Source organism: Pleurodeles waltl, chromosome 5, assembly GCF_031143425.1.
Source record: "Pleurodeles waltl isolate 20211129_DDA chromosome 5, aPleWal1.hap1.20221129, whole genome shotgun sequence".
In the NCBI taxonomy this organism is placed as follows: Eukaryota; Metazoa; Chordata; class Amphibia; order Caudata; family Salamandridae; genus Pleurodeles; species Pleurodeles waltl.
The window spans coordinates 24,518,886-24,534,910 of record NC_090444.1 but is presented as its reverse complement, the minus strand read 5'-3'; positions in this window follow the sequence as shown (position 1 = coordinate 24,534,910).

Genomic DNA, 16,025 nt, shown 5'->3' with positions numbered 1-16,025 from the left:
TAGTTGTATGTGTCACTGGTACCCTGGTAACCCAGGGCCCCAGTGCTCATAAGTGTGCCTGAATGTGTTACCTGTGTAGTGACTAACTGTCTCACTGAGGCTCTGCTAATCAGAATCTCAGTGGTTATGCTCTCTCATTTCTTTCCAAATTGTCACTAACAGGCTAGTGACCATTTTTACCAATTTACATTGGCTTACTGGAACACCCTTATAATTCCCTAGTATATGGTACTGAGGTACCCAGGGTATTGGGGTTCCAGGAGATCCCTATGGGCTGCAGCATTTCTTTTGCCACCCATAGGGAGCTCTGACAATTCTTACACAGGCCTGCCACTGCAGCCTGAGTGAAATAACGTCCACTTTATTTCACAGCCATTTTACACTGCACTTAAGTAACTTATAAGTCACCTATATGTCTAACCTTTACCTGGTAAAGGTTAGGTGCAAAGTTACTTAGTGTGAGGGCACCCTGGCACTAGCCAAGGTGCCCCCACATTGTTCAGAGCCAATTCCCTGAACTTTGTGAGTGTGGGGACACCATTACACGCGTGCACTACATATAGGTCACTACCTATATGTAGATTCACAATGGTAACTCCGAATATGGCCATGTAACATGTCTATGATCATGGAATTGCCCCCTCTATGCCATCCTGGCATAGTTGGCACAATCCCATGATCCCAGTGGTCTGTAGCACAGACCCTGGTACTGCCAAACTGCCCTTCCTGGGGTTTCACTGCAGCTTCTGCTGCTGCCAACCCCTCAGACAGGCAGCTGCCCTCCTGGGGTCCAGCCAGGCCTGGCCCAGGATGGCAGAACAAAGACCTTCCTCTGAGAGAGGGTGTGACACCCTCTCCCTTTGGAAAATGGTGTGAAGGCAGGGGAGGAGTAGCCTCCCCCAGCCTCTGGAAATGCTTTGTTGGGCACAGATGTGCCCAATTCTGCATAAGCCAGTCTACACCGGTTCAGGGACCCCTTAGCCCCTGCTCTGGCGCGAAACTGGACAAAGGAAAGGGGAGTGACCACTCCCCTGACCTGCACCTCCCCTGGGAGGTGTCCAGAGCTCCTCCAGTGTGCTCCAGACCTCTGCCATCTTGGAAACAGAGGTGCTGCTGGTACACTGGACTGCTCTGAGTGGCCAGTGCCACCAGGTGACGTCAGAGACTCCTTGTGATAGGCTCCTTCAGGTGTTGCTAGCCTATCCTCTCTCCTAGGTAGCCAAACCCTCTTTTCTGGCTATTTAGGGTCTCTGCCTCTGGGGAAACTTTAGATAACGAATGCAAGAGCTCATCCGAGTTCCTCTGCATCTCTCTCTTCACCTTCTGATAAGGAATCGACTGCTGACCGCGCTGGAAGCCTGCAAACCTGCAACATAGTAGCAAAGACGACTACTGCAACTCTGTAACGCTGATCCTGCCGCCTTCTCGACTGTTTTCCTGCTTGTGCATGCTGTGGGGGTAGTCTGCCTCCTCTCTGCACCAGAAGCTCCGAAGAAATCTCCCGTGGGTCGACGGAATCTTCCCCCTGCAACCGCAGGCACCAAAAAGCTGCATTACCGGTCCCTTGGGTCTCCTCTCAGCACGACGAGCGATGTCCCTCGAATCCAGCGACTCTGTCCAAGTGACCCCCACAGTCCAGTGACTCTTCAGTCCAAGTTTGGTGGAGGTAAGTCCTTGCCTCACCTCGCTGGGCTGCATTGCTGGGAACCGCGACTTTGCAGCTACTCCGGCCCCTGTGCACTTCCAGCAGAAATCCTTTGTGCACAGCCAAGCCTGGGTCCACGGCACTCTAACCTGCATTGCACGACTTTCTAAGTTGGTCTCCGGCGACGTGGGACTCCTTTGTGCAACTTTAGCGAGCACTGTTTCACGCATCCTCGTAGTGCCTGTTTCTGGCACTTCTCTGGGAGCTACCTGCTTCAGTGAGGGCTCTTTGTCTTGCTCGACGTCCCCTCTCTCCTCAGGTCCAATTTGTGACCTCCTGGTCCCTCCTGGGCCCCAGCAGCGTCCAAAAATGCCAAACGCACGATTTGCGACTAGCAAGGCTTGTTGGCGTCCTTTCGGCGGGAAAAAACTTCTGCACGACTCTCCAAGGCCAGACGGATGCGTCCACCAAAGGGGAAGTCTCTGGCCCTTTTCGTTCCTGCAGAAACCTCAGCTTCTTCTGTCCAGTAGAAGCTTCTTTGCACCCGCAGCTGGCATTTCCTGGGCATCTGCCCATCTCCGACTTGCTTGTGACTTTTGGACTTGGTCCCCTTGTTCCACAGGTACCCTAGATTGGAAATCCACAGTTGTTGCATTGCTGGTTTGTGTCTTTCCTGCATTATTCCTCTAACACGACTTCTTTGTCCTTAGCGGAACTTTAGTGCACTTTGCACTCACTTTTTAGGGTCTTGGGGAGGGTTATTTTTCTAACTCTCACTATTTTCTAATAGTCCCAGCGACCCTCTACAAGGTCACATAGGTTTGGGGTCCATTCGTGGTTCGCATTCCACTTTTGGAGTATATGGTTTGTGTTGCCCCTATCCCTATGTTTCCCCATTGCATCCTATTGTAACTATACATTGTTTGCACTGTTTTCTAAGACTATACTGCATATTTTTGCTATTGTGTATATATATCTTGTGTATATTTCCTATCCTCTCACTGAGGGTACACTCTAAGATACTTTGGCATATTGTCATAAAAATAAAGTACCTTTATTTTTAATATAACTGTGTATTGTGTTTTCTTGTGATATTGTGCATATGACACTAAGTGGTACTGTAGTAGCTTCACACGTCTCCTAGTTCAGCCTAAGCTGCTCTGCTAAGCTACCATTATCTATCAGCCTAAGCTGCTAGACACCCTATACACTAATAAGGGATAAATGGGCCTGGTGCAAGGTGCAAGTACCCCTTGGTACTCACTACAAGCCAGTCCAGCCTCCTACATTGGTTGTGCAGTGGTGGGATAAGTGCTTTGAGACTACTTACCACTCTTGTCATTGTACTTTTCATAAGAGAAAAATATACAAAACAAGGTCAGTGTATATACACATAGCCAAAAAGTTTTGCATTTCCTCTTTTCACTCTTTTCTAAGTGCTGAAAAGTACTTCTAACTTTCTAAAAAGTTCTAAAAAGTTTAAAAAGTTTTTTTTTTCTCTGTCTTTCTAAAAGCTCTGACAAACTTTTTATCTTTTACTATCACTTTAACTCTCTCTAAAAATGTCTGGCACAGGCCAAAATGTTGATCTGTCCAAACTTGCATATGACAACCTTAGCTGGAAAAGAGCAAGGAGTCTCTGTATAGAGAGAGGTTTGAGTGTAGGGAAGAATCCTTCCTTGGAACTGTTACTTAACATGCTTAGAGAACAGGATAAGGCCATAGGTGCCTCATCTGTTGAAAAAGTACCTAATAGTTCCCAATCTGATTCAGGGACTCCCCCAGGAAAAGATTCAGGAAAGAAACTTCCTAGCCTGCCCATTACTAGACGGTCTAGCATAGTTGGTAATGATGATGAGCCACACCATACAAATAGTGTTGTCTCACATCATAGCAAAAGCATTTATTCTCACCATACTGGTAGTAATGTTTCTGTCAGCCAAGCTGTTAGGGTGGCTTCTGTAAGGGACAGGTCTCCTTCTGTTCATTCCCATCATACCTCTGTTTCTAGGAATGTCCCTCCCACCAACCCTGATGACAGAATGTTAGAGAGGGAACTCAATAAGTTGAGGGTGGAACAAACCAGACTGAAGCTTAAAAAGCAACAGCTGGATTTGGATAGACAGTCTTTTGAACTCGAGAAGGAAAGACAGAAGTTGGGTTTAGAAACCCATGGTGGCAGCAGCAGTATTCCCCATAGTCATCCTGCAAAAGAGCATGATTCCAGGAATCTGCACAAGATAGTTCCCCCTTATAAGGAGGGGGATGACATTAACAAGTGGTTTGCTGCACTTGAGAGGGCCTGTGTTGTACAGGATGTCCCTCAAAGGCAGTGGGCTGCTATCCTATGGCTATCATTTAGTGGACAGGTAGGGATAGGCTCCTTACTGTAAAAGAAAATGATGCTAATAATTTCCAAGTTCTTAAGAATGCACTCCTGGATGGTTATGGCTTAACCACTGAACAGTACAGGATAAAGTTCAGTGAGACCAAAAAGGAGTCTTCACAAGACTGGGTTGATTTCATTGACCATTCAGTGAAGGCCTTGGAGGGGTGGTTACATGGCAGTAAAGTTACTGATTATGACAGCCTGTATAACTTAATCCTGAGAGAGCATATTCTTAATAATTGTGTGTCTGATTTGTTGCACCAGTACTTGGTGGACTCTGATCTGACCTCTCCCCAAGAATTGGGAAAGAAGGCAGACAAATGGGTCAGAACAAGAGTGAACAGAAAAGTTCATACAGGGGGTGACAAAGATGGCAACAAAAAGAAGGATGGTAAGTCTTCAGACAAGGGTGGGGACAAATCTAAAAATTAGTCTTCATCAGGCCCACAAAAACACTCTGGTGGGGGTGGTGGGTCCAAATCCTCCTTTAATCAGAACAAGGAAAAGAAACCATGGTGCTATTTATGTAAAATAAAAGGCCATTGGACAACAGATCCCAGTTGTCCAAAGAAAGGCACCACTGCTCCTACCACTACAACCCCTACTGCTACACCTAGTGTCCCTACTAATAGCAGTGGTGGTGGGAGCAAACCTACTAATAGCCAATCCAAGGGAGTAGCTGGGCTCACTTTTGGTAATTTAGTTGGGGTTGGCCTTGTTAGGGAGGCCACAGAGGCTGTGTTAGTCTCTGAGGGGGCTATTGATTTAGCCACCTTAGTTGCTTGTCCCCTTAATATGGATAAGTACAAGCAGCTACCCCTAATAAATGGTGTTGAGGTTCAGGCCTACAGGGACACTGGTGCCAGTGTGACTATGGTCATAGAGAAACTGGTCCACCCTGAACAACACCTACTTGGTCACCAGTACCAAGTAACCGATGCTCACAACAACACACTTAGCCACCCCATGGCTGTTGTAAATCTCAACTGGGGGGGGGGTTACTGGTCCAAAGAAAGTTGTGGTAGCTTCAGATTTACCTGTAGACTGTCTATTAGGGAATGATTTGGAGACATCAGCTTGGTCAGATGTGGAGTTGGAGGCCCATGCAGCAATGCTGGGCATCCCAGGGCATATTTTTGCTTTGACAAGGGCTCAGGCCAAAAAGCAAAAAGGACAGGGAAGCTTGGATCCTGGAACAATGGACCAAGTGCTCCCTAAAGCTAGGGCTAGTAGAAGCAAACCACTTCCTACTATCCCTCCCTCTACAGTGGATTCTACTTCTGAGGAAGAAGAATTCCCTCCCTGTGCAGAACCTACACCAGAGGAGCTGGAAGCAGACACTGCTGAGCTTTTGGGTGAAGGGGGGCCTGCCAGAGAGGAGCTGAGTGTGGCACAGCAAACCTGTCCCACATTAGAGGGTCTCAGACAGCAAGCTGTCAAACAGGCTAATGGGCATGTCAGTGACTCTCACAGAGTTTACTGGGAGGACAACCTCTTGTACACTGAGCCAAGGGATCCTAAACCTGGAGCTGCCAGGAGATTAGTGATTCCTCAGGAGTACAGAAAGTTCCTCCTAACTCTTGCCCACGACATTCCCCTAGCTGGGCATCTGGGACAAATGAAAACTTGGGACAGGCTTGTTCCCCTGTTTCATTGGCCTAGGATGTCTGAGGACACAAAGGAATTTTGTAAGTCCTGTGAAACCTGTCAAGCCAGTGGCAAGACAGGTGGCACTCCAAAGGCACCCCTTATCCCACTGCCTGTGGTTGGGGTTCCCTTTGAAACGGTAGGGGTTGACATAGTTGGCCCCCTTGATCCTCCTACTGCTTCAGGCAATAGGTTTATCTTAGTGGTAGTGGACCATGCCACAAGATATCCTGAAGCTATTCCCTTAAGGACCACTACAGCTCCTGCAGTGGCAAAGGCCCTCCTGGGAATATTTTCCAGGGTGGGCTTCCCAAAGGAAGTAGTATCAGACAGAGGGAGCAATTTCATGTCTGCATACTTAAAGGCCATGTGGAAGGAGTGTGGTGTAACGTACAAGTTCACAACACCCTATCATCCACAAACAAATGGACTGGTGGAGAGATTTAATAAAACTCTCAAAGGCATGATTATGGGTCTCCCTGAAAAACTCCGCAGGAGATGGGATATCCTTCTACCATGCCTCCATTTTGCCTACAGGGAGGTACCCCAAAAAGGAGTGGGCTTCAGCCCCTTTGAACTTCTTTTTGGACACCCTGTTAGGGGTCCACTCACACTTGTAAAGGAGGGTTGGGAACAACCTTTAAAAGCTCCTAAGCAGGATATTGTGGATTATGTACTTGGCCTCAGATCAAGGATGGCTGAGTACATGAAAAAGGCCAGTAAAAACCTTCAGGCCAGCCAAGAGCTCCAGAAGCAATGGCATGATCAGAAGGCTGTTTTGGTTCAGTACCAACCAGGGCAGAAAGTGTGGGTCTTGGAGCCTGTGGCCCCAAGAGCACTCCAAGATAAATGGAGTGGTCCCCACACAATTGTTGAAAAGAAGGGAGAAGTCACCTATTTAGTTGTCTTAGACACTGCCAGGAGTCCCCTTAGGGTGCTCCATGTCAACCGCCTAAAACCCTACTATGACAGGGCTGATCTCACCCTGCTCATGGCAACTGATGAGGGACAGGAAGAAGACAGTGATCCTCTACCTGATCTCTTCTCTTCCACAGAACAAGATGCTCTTGTGGAAGGTGTAGTTTTGGCTGATTGTCTTACTGCTGAGCAGAAAGATAATTGCATAAATCTCCTAGATCAATTCTCTGAACTCTTCTCTACTGTGCCAGGTACCACTTCTTGGTGTGAGCACACTATAGATACTGGAGACAGTTTACCTGTCAAAAGTAAGATCTATAGGCAGCCTGACCATGTCAGGGACTGCATAAAGCAAGAGGTCCAGAAAATGTTAGAACTAGGAGTGGTTGAGCACTCTGACAGTCCATGGGCTTCTCCTGTGGTACTGGTACCAAAACCCCATTCCAAAGATGGAAAGAAGGAAATGCGGTTTTGTGTAGACTATAGAGGTCTCAACTTGGTAACCAAAACTGATGCTCACCCTATACCCAGGGCAGATGAGCTCATAGATACACTGGCATCTGCCAAGTATCTAAGCACTTTTGATTTGACTGCAGGGTATTGGCAGATCAAATTGTCAGAAGATGCTAAACCTAAGACCGCATTTTCTACCATTGGAGGACATTACCAGTTTACTGTAATGCCTTTTGGTTTGAAAAATGCACCTGCCACTTTTCAGAGGTTGGTGAACACAGTCCTGCAAGGGCTGGAAGCTTTCAGTGCAGCATATCTGAACGATATAGCTGTCTTTAGCTCCAGCTGGGATGATCACCTGGTCCACTCTATCAAGGCTTCAAAGTGCCAGATAGGGCAGGGTAAGGTGGTTTATCTGGGACACCTTGTTGGTGGGGAACAGATTGCACCACTTCAGGGGAAAATCCAAACTATTATTGATTGGGTTCCCCCTACCACTCAGACTCAGGTGAGAGCCTTCCTAGGCCTCACTGGGTATTACAGGAGGTTCATTAAGAACTATGGCTCCATTGCAGCCCCTCTTAATGACCTCACATCCAAGAAAATGCCTAAAAAGGTATTATGGACAGCAAACTGTCAGAAAGCTTTTGAGGAGCTGAAGCAGGCCATGTGCTCTGCACCTGTCCTGAAAAGCCCTTGTTACTCTAAAAAATTCTATGTCCAAACTGATGCATCTGAATTAGGAGTAGGGGCAGTCCTATCACAACTTAATTCTGAGGGCCAGGATCAACCTGTTGCTTTTATTAGAAGGAGGTTGACCCCTAGAGAAAAGCGTTGGTCTGCCATTGAGAGGGAGGCCTTTGCTGTGGTCTGGGCTCTGAAGAAGTTGAGGCCATACCTGTTTGGCACTCACTTCATTGTTCAGACAGACCACAAACCTCTACTTTGGCTAAAACAAATGAAAGGTGAAAATCCTAAATTGTTGAGGTGGTCCATATCCCTACAGGGAATGGACTATACAGTGGAACATAGACCTGGGAGTAGCCACTCCAATGCAGATGGACTCTCCAGATATTTCCACTTAGACAATGAAGACTCATCAGGTCATGGCTAGTCTTATTGTCCTTCGTTTGAGGGGGGGTTGTGTAGGAAAGTACCATCTTGCCTGGCATGTTACCCCCATTTTTCACTGTATATATGTTGTTTTAGTTGTATGTGTCACTGGGACCCTGGTAACCCAGGGCCCCAGTGCTCATAAGTGTGCCTGAATGTGTTACCTGTGTAGTGACTAACTGTCTCACTGAGGCTCTGCTAATCAGAACCTCAGTGGTTATGTTCTCTCATTTCTTTCCAAATTGTCACTAACAGGCTAGTGACCATTTTTACCAATTTACATTGGCTTACTGGAACACCCTTAAAATTCCCTCGTATATGGTACTGAGGTACCCAGGGTATTGGGGTTCCAGGAGATCCCTATGGGCTGCAGCATTTCTTTTGCCACCCATAGGGAGCTCTGACAATTCTTACACAGGCCTGCCACTGCAGCCTGAGTGAAATAACGTCCACGTTATTTCACAGCCATTTTACACTGCACTTAAGTAACTTATAAGTCACCTATATGTCTAACCTTTACCTGGTAAAGGTTAGGTGCAAAGTTACTTAGTGTGAGGGCACCCTGGCACTAGCCAAGGTGCCCCCACATTGTTCAGAGCCAATTCCCTGAACTTTGTGAGTGCGGGGACACCATTACACGCGTGCACTACATATAGGTCACTACCTATATGTAGATTCACAATGGTAACTCCGAATATGGCCATGTAACATGTCTATGATCATGGAATTGCCCCCTCTATGCCATCCTGGCATAGTTGGCACAATCCCATGATCCCAGTGGTCTGTAGCACAGACCCTGGTACTGCCAAACTGCCCTTCCTGGGGTCTCACTGCAGCTGCTGCCAACCCCTCAGACAGGCAGCTGCCCTCCTGGGGTCCAGCCAGGCCTGGCCCAGGATGGCAGAACAAATAACTTCCTCTGAGAAAGGGTGTGACACCCTCTCCCTTTGGAAAATGGTGTGAAGGCAGGGGAGGAGTAGCCTCCCCCAGCCTCTGGAAATGCTTTGTTGGGCACAGATGTGCCCAATTCTGCATAAGCCAGTCTACACCGGTTCAGGGACCCCTTAGCCCCTGCTCTGGCGCGAAACTGGACAAAGGAAAGGGGAGTGACCACTCCCCTGACCTGCACCTCCCCTGGGAGGTGTCCAGAGCTCCTCCAGTGTGCTCCAGACCTCTGCCATCTTGGAAAACAGAGGTGCTGCTGGCACACTGGACTGCTCTGAGTGGCCAGTGCCACCAGGTGACGTCAGAGACTCCTTGTGATAGGCTCCTTCAGGTGTTGCTAGCCTATCCTCTCTCCTAGGTAGCCAAGCCCTCTTTTCTGGCTATTTAGGGTCTCTGCCTCTGGGGCAACTTTAGATAACGAATGCAAGAGCTCATCCGAGTTCCTCTGCATCTCTCTCTTCACCTTCTGATAAGGAATCGACTGCTGACCACGCTGGAAGCCTGCAAACCTGCAACATAGTAGCAAAGACGACTACTGCAACTCTGTAACGCTGATCCTGCCGCCTTCTCGACTGTTTTCCTGCTTGTGCATGCTGTGGGGGTAGTCTGCCTCCTCTCTGCACCAGAAGCTCCGAAGAAATCTCCCGTGGGTCGACGGAATCTTCCCCCTGCAACCGCAGGCACCAAAAAGCTGCATTACCCGTCCCTTGGGTCTCCTCTCAGCATGACGAGCGAGGTCCCTCGAATCCAGCGACTCTGTCCAAGTGACCCCCACAGTCCAGTGACTCTTCAGTCCAAGTTTGGTGGAGGTAAGTCCTTGCCTCACCTCGCTGGGCTGCATTGCTGGGAACCGCGACTTTGCAGCTACTCCGGCCCCTGTGCACTTCTGGCAGAAATCCTTTGTGCACAGCCAAGCCTGGGTCCACGGCACTCTAACCTGCATTGCACGACTTTCTAAGTTGGTCTCCGGCGACGTGGGACTCCTTTGTGCAACTTCGGCAAGCACCGTTTCATGCATCCTTGTAGTGCCTGTTTCTGGCACTTCTCCAGGTGCTACCTGCTTCAGTGAGGGCTCTTTGTCTTGCTCGACGTCTCCTCTCTCTTCAGGTCCAATTTGCGACCTCCTGGTCCCTCCTCGGCCCCAGCAGCGTCCAAAAACGCCAAATGCACGATTTGCAACTAGCAAGGTTTGTTGGCATTCTTCGGGCGGGAAAATACTTCTGCACAACTTTCCAAGGCAAGTGGGATCCGTCCACCAAAGGGGAAGTCTCTAGCCCTTTTCGTTCCTGCAGAAACCTCAGCTTCTTCTGTCCAGTAGAAGCTTCTTTGCACCCGCAGCTGGCATTTCCTGGGCATCTGCCCATCTCCGACTTGCTTGTGACTTTTGGACTTGGTCCCCTTGTTCCACAGGTACCCTAGATTGGAAATCCACAGTTGTTGCATTGCTGGTTTGTGTCTTTCCTGCATTATTCCTCTAACACGACTTCTTTGTCCTTAGGGGAACTTTGGTGCACTTTGCACTCACTTTTTAGGGTCTTGGGGAGGGTTATTTTTCTAACTCTCACTATTTTCTAATAGTCCCAGCGACCCTCTACAAGGTCACATAGGTTTGGGGTCCATTCGTGGTTCGCATTCCACTTTTGGAGTATATGGTTTGTGTTGCCCCTATCCCTATGTTTCCCCATTGCATCCTATTGTAACTATACATTGTTTGCACTGTTTTCTAAGACTATACTGCATATTTTTGCTATTGTGTATATATATCTTGTGTATATTTCCTATCCTCTCACTGAGGGTACACTCTAAGATACTTTGGCATATTGTCATAAAAATAAAGTACCTTTATTTTTAATATAACTGTGTATTGTGTTTTCTTGTGATATTGTGCATATGACACTAAGTGGTACTGTAGTAGCTTCACACGTCTCCTAGTTCAGCCTAAGCTGCTCTGCTAAGCTACCATTATCTATCAGCCTAAGCTGCTAGACACCCTATACACTAATAAGGGATAACTGGGCCTGGTGCAAGGTGCAAGTACCCCTTGGTACTCACTACAAGCCAGTCCAGCCTCCTACACCTTGCTAGCTGCAAGAGTCGCGGTTGAGGATTTTGGGTGCTGCTGGGGACCAGGAAGGACCAGGATATCGCCCCTTGGAAGAGGAGACAGAGGGGGCGCTCAGCAACTCAGAGAGCCCCCGCAGAAGCAGGCAGCACCCGCAGAAGTACCAGAACAGGCACTTAGATGATCTGAGGACAGCGGTCGACTCAGAGTCATAAAGGAGGGTCCCACGACACCAGAGTCCAATTCAGCGGGTTGGGCAATGCAGGACAGAGTGCTGGGGACCCAGCCTAGGCTGTGCACAAAGGAAGTCATGGAAAAGTGCACAGAAGCCGGAGCATCTGCAAATCACGCAGTAACAGCTTTGTTGCCTGGCGTGGGGGAGGCAAGGACTTACCTCCACCAAATTTGGACAGAAGGGCCACTGGACTGTGGGAGACACTTGGACCCAGCCCTAGTGTTCCAGGTACCACGCTTGTCAGGATGAGAGGGGACCCAGAGGATCAGTGATGCAGTAATTTGGTGCCTGCGTTGGCAGGGAAAGATTCCGTCGACCCACAGGAGATTTCTTCTTAGCTTCCAGTGCAGGGTGAAGGCAGACAGCCCTCAGAGCATGCACCACCAGGAAACAGTCGTGAAAGCTGGCAGGGTGAGGTGCTACAATGTTGCAGGTAGTCTTCTTGCTACTTTGTTGCGGTTTTGCAGGGGTCCTGAGCAGTCAGCGGTCGATCCTTGGCAGAAGTTGAAGAGGAAAGTGCAGAGGAACTCTGGTGAGCTCTTGCGTTCGTTATCTGAAGAATAGCCCAGAGGAGAGACCCTAAATAGCCCGAAAAGGAGGTTTTGCTACTAAGAAAGGAGGCTTGGCTACTGAAAGAGGTAAGCACCTATCAGGAGGGGTCTCTGACGTCACCTGCTGGCACTGGCCACTCAGAGCAGTCCATTGAGCCCCAACACCTCTGATTCCATGATGGCAGAAGTCTGGGACACACTGGAGGAGCTCTGGGCACCTCCCCTGGGAGGTACAGGTCAGGGGAGTGGTCACTCCCCTTTCCTTTGTCCAGTTTCGCACCAGAGCAAGGCTGGGGATGCCTGAACCAGTGTAGACTGGCTAATGCAGAGATGGGCACCATCTGTGCCCATCAAAGCATTTCCAGAGCTGGGGGAGCAGCTGCAGAAAGTCTTTGGAGCTGGTGCCAGGCCACTGCGGGAGACCACTTGAAAAAGCACTGCACAGGTGTACTTCACAATAAATCCAGTGGGTCCTCTTGGAATGTCGAGGTCGCAAGAGATGGGGGACCCTTAGGGCACAGCTGGATCTTCAGTGCAGGGCACACTGCGACCGGGTGCAGAGTGAATCAGTGAGTCAGGAGCTGTGCACAAAGGTACCTTTAGAAGCCGGAGGAAGGTCTCTTTGAGTGTCATTTGCAGATCAGCAGGGGCACTCTGGTTGGAGATCCTGGTGGTTTCTGAAGTCCCTCAACTGGGGCTTCCTTCTGGTCCTTTCATAGTCTGGAATGGACTGTTCCTCTTGTTGTTGTCCAATGTGAGGCGACCAGTACCTAGGGCTATTGCATGGTTTTGCCACTGGAGGGTGCATTGCCACTAAACTTGGCATACTTGCAGGGTTTGCCCTTACTGTCTATTAGGTGGAGTTTAGTCCAGCTGTTGTATCTAGTTCCTTGGTCAGCAGCCGATCAGTGAAGTGACCTTCACTGGGTCTTTGATCTTGGGTTGCAAGAGAGTGATGCCTTCACTCTGGAGGGAGAGCATTGGTGATTTTTGAAGATTGGAGGTCCTCTAGAGGTTTGTAGAATCCATCCAATGTCCAAGCAACCACTTAGCGGTGATTGTCGAGTCCTGGGTGCCGCAGGCAGGATTTGGTGCCTTTTTTTGGTGCAGCAGGACTTCAGTTCTCGAGCCTTGGGTCTTCTTTGTTGCTGGTCTTTTTGTCCTTGGAATCTGATTTCTTCATATAGGGATGTCAAATAAATACTTTATTTAGTGGGCATTTAGGGGAGTACCTGGTAGTGACCACTGGGTCATGTACCTTAGGGTGGCTACACCCACTAAGTGACCACTTCCTGTGGACAGAGGTCACTTCCTACACCTGAATGTGTATTTTCCTTCCATGGAAGGAGGAGGAAAATGAACTGGAGAGGTTACCTCGAATGCAACACCTCAGGGGTGGTGCAAGCTGGGGCTGACCACTCCACCTGACCTTTATGTGGTTTCCCTCTGTTGCTCCCTCCAAAAGTGGTGGTTTGCAATGGGGGCAGCGATCTGCTGCTATCACCAGGCTTGGGGATCAAGTTTCAAGGGCGGTAAGCTCGCTAGCAAGGCAGTGCACATTCCTGAGAGAGAGGTTGTTTGCACCTCCACACAGGAAGGGCTTTGTTCTGGAACCTAGAGAGCAGGATCTTTCACCCCATGGTTCTAGAATCTTGTCTGGTGGTGGCAGGCTGGTTGTGATCAGACAGCAACCATGCCAGGTGTTAGACCTGGCATCCTTGGTGTAGGCTTCCCTGTCTTTTTGCCTCTGCTTCCTATGTTGCACCTATGTACTAGATGTTGTTTTTGCTGGTTTTTGACACTTGCACACTTTTTTTTATTTGTCACCTTGCACTGCGCCGCAAACACACTGGAGCTCCTTATACATTTTATGTAATTATAATTGTTTTTCTTCAAACTCAAATAAAACCATATAATTTCCATGACTACTTCCTTCTAAAACACTTGCTGTATATATAACAAAGTGCCATGGAAGCTAAGGGATACACTTCCTCCTTGGGGACTTTATGAAATTATGGCACTCATTATAACCCCGGCGGGCAAAGACCGCCAGGGCTGTCTCGTCGGAAGCACCACCAACAGGCTGGCGGTGCTTTCCTTGGAATTATGACCACAGCGGAAGCGCGATGGTCGCACCGCCAGATTTGACGTTTTCCCGCCACGTTGGTCCTGGTGGTTGTAATCCCCCAGCACTGCCCAGGGGATTACGAGTCCCCCTCCCGCCAGCCTTTTCATGGCGCTTGCCGCCCACCAAAGTTGTAATGAGGGCCTATATATACCCAGGTCCCTGGGTTATGGGTCAATCCCCCATTTTCTAGATAGATGGACTGAGGATTTCCAGACCAATTTTGATGCCCTGAAGGCCGCCATATGCACAGCACCTGTGCTGAAGGCACCCAAATTCTCCAAGGAATTTGTTGTGCAGACTGATGCTTCAGAGCATGGCGTGGGAACAGTTATTGCACAACTAAATGAAGAGGGCCTACGCCAGGTCGTAGCCATCATCAGTGGGAGGTTACTTTCCTGGGAATGGAGGTGGAGTGCAACTGAGAGAGAAGCTTTTGGTATGGTTTTGGCACTGAAGAAGCTGAGCACATATTTGTTTGGGACTGACTTCCGGGTTCAAATGAACCACAGCCCCCTCAGATGGTTAATGCAGATGAGTGGGAAGAACCCAAAACTGTTGGGGTGGTCCATCTCTCTACAAGGAATGGACGTTATAGTGAAACAGTGCCCTGGTACAGAACACCCCAATGCTGATGGTATGCCCAGATTTTTCTGCCTTAGTGATGAGAGCTCCCTTGAGGTTGGGTACTTCTCCCCACTTTCAGCTGGGGGGACATGTGTTAGAAGTGGCATCCTTGGCGTAGTCTCCCCTGTCTTTTGCCTCTGCTTCCTATGAGGTGACTGTGTGCTGGACTTTGTTTTTGCTGGCTTTTGATGCTCTGGGCACTTTACCACTGCTGACCAGTGCTAAACTGCAAGAGCTCTCTGTGTAAACTGTATTTGTAATGAGTTTTCCCATGAATGGCATATTTGATTTACTAGTAAGTCCCTAGTAAATTCCACTAGAGGTACCCAGGGACTGTAAATCAAATGCAACTAGTAACCCCCAGCACTGATTGTGCCACCCACATGAGTATCCCTTTCAACATGTCACAGGTCTGCCACTGCAGTGTCTGTGTGTGCAGTTTTAACCTGCCAATTCAACCTGGCAAGTGTCTCCACTTGCCAGACCCAAACCCCCCTTTTTGTACATGTAAAGCACCCCTAAGGTAGTTCCTAGGTAGCTCCATGGGCATTGTGTAGCGTACGTTAAAGGCGAGACATGCACTGATGTGTTTTACATGTCCTAACAGTGAAATACTGAAAACCTGGGCTTTCATTGTTGCAAGGCCTATCACTCTCATAGGTAACACGGGGGCTGCCTTTAAATAACTTTTAAGTGAAGTTTCCATTTGGGAGCAGATAGAGATGTGGAATTTGGGGACTCTGAACTCACAATTTAAAAATACAACTTTTGGTGAAGTTGGTCTTTAAATTGTGTTGCTTAAACCATTCTGTGACTGTGCTTGCTTGTGCATTTCCTGTCTGGATCAAAGTGACAGTTGGGGTTTCTAGACAGTGGCCCTCATTATGAACTTGGCAGTAATCACCGCCGACTGCCGTGCTGACGGTGAACAAAAGACTGCCAGTGGCGGTGAACTGCACACTGCCGAATAATGATGCCAAAAAGACAAACCTCCAAACATCCTGCAACCTCCACCCACCGCCATGGCCAACAATGGCGAAAAAGGCAGTACACCCCATCCCGCCACACCACCCCCCCAAATACTGATGCACAAATCAGCTTGGCGGACAGTGAATGCCGCACAACCATTGGCAGTACAGACCTCCACGGCCAGCAATGGGACCCACCAACAACAAATGCACACATTGGCAAGTTTGAAACTCACACACCTGACACACATCCACTACACTATAAAACACACACATACACACCCCACAATCCTTTTCAATGCCAATAGCACAACAGATATTGAAAACAAAACACACATACACTGCTC